Raw genomic sequence first — 5219 nt, forward strand, 5'->3', positions numbered from 1 at the left:
TTTTTTATAATTGTTAACATAATTTGCTTGTTCATGGGGACATTCTTCAAATGAAGGTAATGTTGGACAATCTTTTGTAGCATGATCATGTGTATCACATATATGACAAATAATTTCTTGAATACTTTTTAATTGACCACTCTTTTTCATTTCTAATGACTCAATTTTTCTTGCTAAAGATGCAAGTTTAGCTTGAATATCTATATCATCTTTAAGATTATAGATACCACCCTCATTTGTTGAATTATTGATTTTAGTTGTTGGTGGTTCTATTGTACCTATATTATCCCAATTTTGAGCATTTTCTGCTAATGAATCCAAATTCTCCATAGCTTCATTTGGATTTTTACCTTCAAAAGTTCCATTACACATGAATTCTATCATTTGCCTATCTTTAAGTATTAGACCTTCAAAAAAAGAGAAACTATTCTCCATGTTTCAAAACCATGATGTGGGCATGTATTAAATAATTCTTTATATCTATCCCAACATTGATAAAATGTTTCTCATTGTTTTTGAGAAAAAATAGTAATTTGTCTTTTAAAAGAGTTTGTTCTATGGGAAGGAAAAAACTTTTTGAGAAATTGTTGTTGCATTTCTTCCCATGATCTTATTGAACTTGATCTCAAATTTTGTAGCCATGTTTTAGCTTTATCTTTTAAAGAAAAAGGGAAAAGCTTTAATCGAACTATATCCATGCTACAATTTTGATCATTATAAGTGTTACAAACTTCCTCAAATTCTCTTAGATGTAAATATGGATTTTCAGAATCTAAGCTATGAAAATTTGGTAAAAGGTAAATAATTTGAGGTTTAAAGTTGAAATTAGATGCATCAGGAGGAAAAACTAAACAAGATGGGGCACTAGTTCTAATAGGGTTAATATGGTGCCTAATTGTTCTTAATTGATCATGTTCTTGATTATTATTATTATTATTGTTATTATTGTTATCATTATCTTGATTATTTGAATTATCATCCATGTTTAAATTATTTTCAGATACTCGAATAAGTCTACCACTTTTTTTCGACTCCAAATACTAAAAAAAAAAACAACACAATACTTATAAATAAAACATAATTAACAAATATAAACTTAATTTATACCTCCCCGGCAACGGCGCCAAAAACTTGCTACTACTTAAATTATAATTCACCCAAGTGTAGGTTGTCTGCAAGTAATATATTTCGTAAGTACGAGATCGATCCACAGAGAGGTTATTTTAAGTTTAAATTTATTAATTTATAGATTACCAAATGCAAGAACGAAGTTTACAAATTATAAATTTTTTCAAGGCTCGAGGATTTATTATTGGTTTACGCAATATTGTTTAACTAAAAGTAAAACAAAAGAAACCACCATAAATAATGGTTCCAAGAAAATTAAATATTTAAACACACACCTAATATAATATAGTTCCCACTATAGAAAATACCGAATTCACCGATATTTTATATATGCTACCTATGATTATATATATAACTATATAAATATATAACTGCATAAAATAAATGTTAAATTAAATCATTATATTTTATTTAGAACAACCGGCAGAGCCACGCTATTGCCTAAATGAAATATATGATTTAATAAGTTAGTTGCGGGAAAGTAAAAGTTAGATGCGGAAAGTAAAAGTTAGTTGCGATAAAATAAATGTTATGCGGAAAGTAAAAGTTAGTTGCGATAAAGTAAAAGTTAGTTGCGGAAAAGTAAAAGTTAGTTGCGATAAGGTAATTGTTAGATTGTTAGATATCATAATATTTCATTTAGAACAACCGACAGAGCCACTGTAATACCTGAAATTTTATTACGATAATTTGAGATTAATTATCGATAAATTGATTTGCTTATAGCCGGATCATTACGAAAGTTGAAGTGGAATAGCATGAGTATACTTGGGTGCGTGACCAGTAGGTCTCGCGCATATGCGCGGCATGAGGGCGCGCATATGCGCGAGCTATGGGAGAACCAAGATGCGCGGACAGAACTTTGCTCGCATATGCGCGACTTGAGGGCGCGCATATGCACGAGGTGGCCAGTAGCCCAAGTGCCGAGATAGAGATATTGGCGCACATGCGCAGATTAGGTGCGCGCACATGCGCGAGTTGCCGAAGAGCCAAGAGTTCGGACCAGAACATTTGGCAGCGCGAGATAGCGCGCATATGCGCGCGCAGTTGAGTTGCCCATGCGTCGAGACCGTAGGTCTCGAGCATATGCGCGGGACTTGGGCGCGCATATGCGCGAGGGGCTTTTGGCAAAAATTCAGAGGAGGACACGTATGAAATGGCATGCAATATATATAAGCTTATTCCCTTCATTTCAGAAACGAGACAACCGAACAAAATTTAGGGAAAGCTTCATTTTCTTCCTTGATTATACTCGTGATTTTGAAAGATCCGTCTATCAGATTTTCAATCCGAATACAGTTCTGTGTTCCTATCGACGCAGGCGACAACTGGACGTAAGTTTTACTACGTTTTGATACGTCTTGAAATTATGATATTGCAAGAATCGGATATGATTCATATATGATGTTCTTGACATATTAGACATCGTAGAATCGAAGTTAGATTGAGAAACAGATTGATTATGGAATTGTTATAATTTTTCAGAGTATATTGATTGATATTGGACAGATTTGAACTATGAATTGATTACAGATTATATTGGATATGGGTTATGATTTGTAATTGATATCTATTGATATTGTATTGACGGGGATATCGGGATTGTGCCGTTATGCCGTTGATTTTGAATTAGATTCAAAATGATCAGATTCAGTATTGAATTGGGAATGAAATCTTGATATTATTATTCTCGATATGTCATTTCAGATTTATAGAGACAGTCGTGAATTCAGAACTCCCATTTCTGCAGATCAAGACTACGAAAGAAAGGTATAAAACAATGTTGACCGGGAGATTAACTTGAGTCAGATTGGACTCTGGTTCCCTAAAACCACATACCTTACTTTATTGCTTTGATAATTGCAATTGTATGACATTGATATTATTAATGTATTGATTTATAGAAAAAGGAGAATAGACGATAGCTATTGAACAAGAGTCATTGACAGAAGGGCCAGACTGTGACAGAGTAGTCATTGGCCCATTGCACATTGTCATAGGATAGCTTTGGCGGATATGCCAAGTCTGTGGCGGATATGCCAAAACACTGGATGATTGACTTATGTCGACGTTGCTTAGGGGTGGATCGACTCCTATTGCGGAGATTCGATATATATATCAATGTCCAGGAACCGGGATCCCTAGATTAGAGATGAGTTGAGTCTAAGATGACGAGTCATTAGTTGATTTACAGATTTATATCGATTCATGTTTTTATTTACAGCTTTATCTGTATTCACTAATCTGTTATAGAGTAACATTCATGTTATTGAATGATGATATGTTTTTGTATATGAATTTATGCATTACATGTATACATGTTTTATACTGGGATGTGTTCTCACCGGAATATCCGGCTGTTGTCGTGTTTGTATGTGTGCATGACAACAGGTGGGACAGGATCAGGGTCGAAAAGATGATGAGAGATCGTTGCTAGAGTGGAGACTACGGACTTTGATGTTGATAGGGTTTGAACACTTGATATTTAGTTTTTGAACCTTTGTTTTAATTGGTTATATGTTGTACAAGGCTTGTACTTTGTGTTGTTATGTCCATCAGAGTGATTACATTATGTTCCGCACCGCATTTTAAAGAAAAAAATTTTATGACCCACATTACTTAATTAGTATATTGATCCTACTGATGATTAAGAATTGAATTAGCATCCGGGTCCCCACAACTGATGGTATCAGAGCGATAGATCCTTTAGATTGAGATAGAAGCTAGTGAGCGGGATAGATTGAGTTTTCTTTCCTTGCCTATGAGTGCTAGCATGATTCCTGCTTTACTACATGTTTGCCTGATTATCTGATTTTGATATGGTAATGTGTATTATTGGGAATGGATCAGAACCGATTCTTGATCAGAGGTAAGATGATCAGAAAGGGACTGAGACAGATTTGTCAATTGTGATTGCTAACCCTTTTGATAATCAGATATGCCTACTCGAAGAATACCAGAACAGGGTAGCACTTCGAATCCTCCAATGGACGTGACAGCAACGCCAATGGAGACATTTTTAAAGAGATTTCAGTCATTCCATCCGCCGACTCTGAAGGGTACTGAGACTTCAGTGGATTGCGAAATTTGGTTAGACGATATTGAGATGTTATTCCAGTCCTTGGATTACACCGATGAGCGGAAAGTGAAACTGATAGGGCACCATCTGCATGATGTGGCAAAGAACTGGTGGATTACAACCAAGCGGGCATTGGAGCATCGAGGTACTGTTATTACCTGGAATGTGTTTAAAACTGAATTTTATCAGAGATTCTTTCCAGTGTAGTACAGGAAGGACAAGGGAGCTGAGTTTGCAAACTTGAGACAGGGCCAGCTAAATATTGAGAAATATGTGGCCAAGTTCTCCACATTATTACGATTTGCTCCACATGTGGCCGAAAATGACGAGGCTGTTGCGGACCAGTTCATTAATGGTCTGAATCCTGAAATCTTTAACTTGGTAAATACCGGAAGGCCGAATAATTTTACTGATGCCTTGAACAGAGCCAAGGGAGCCGAAGCCGGTCTGATGAGACAGAGAGGAGCTTCGTTTGTGCCACAGGCACCGAGACCCCAGATGCCTCCAACATCTCCCCGATTTGAGAGTGGCAGTGGTAGTAGAAAGAAAGAATTCCTGAAAGCTAGGGGGAAGCAGTTCAAGAAATCTGGAAGTAGTTCATCCAATTCTAGTGGCTCGAGACCGACCGGTCAGGGGCAGAGTTATACAGGACCCTATTGCAGCACTTGTGGAGGGAAGCATTCCACAGAGCAGTGCCGAGGAGTGTTTGGCAGTTGCCGTATTTGTAGGCAACAGGGACATTTTGCTCGAGTTTGTCCCCAGAGAGATACTTAGAGGTCACAGGGTGCCGAGTCATCTGGATCAGTAGCTCAGACTTGTAGACGACCAGCTGCTGTCCACTCCTTTCAGCCAGCACTATCCCAGTCAGAGCCGAGGCCAGGAGGAAGCCAGACAGTTAGCCAGCCTCCTAGACAGCAGGCCAGAGTGTTCGCTTTGACTGAGGAGTAGGCTCAGGACGCACCAGACGATGTTGTTGCAGGTAACTGTTTTATTTCTTGTTTTCCTGCATATG

General features: G+C 37.3%; 1 non-coding gene across 1 annotated transcript; it reads left to right on the forward strand.

Moving 5' to 3' along the window:
* Window positions 1-441: 441 nt before the first annotated feature.
* On the forward strand, window positions 442-552 carry LOC140975984 (small nucleolar RNA R71). The gene has a single exon (XR_012175120.1). It is a non-coding gene; the product is annotated as a small nucleolar RNA R71 (small nucleolar RNA).
* Window positions 553-5219: the final 4667 nt, after the last annotated feature.

The sequence above is a fragment of the Primulina huaijiensis genome, chromosome 4 (genome assembly GCF_012295235.1).
Source record: "Primulina huaijiensis isolate GDHJ02 chromosome 4, ASM1229523v2, whole genome shotgun sequence".
NCBI lineage: Eukaryota > Viridiplantae > Streptophyta > Magnoliopsida > Lamiales > Gesneriaceae > Primulina > Primulina huaijiensis.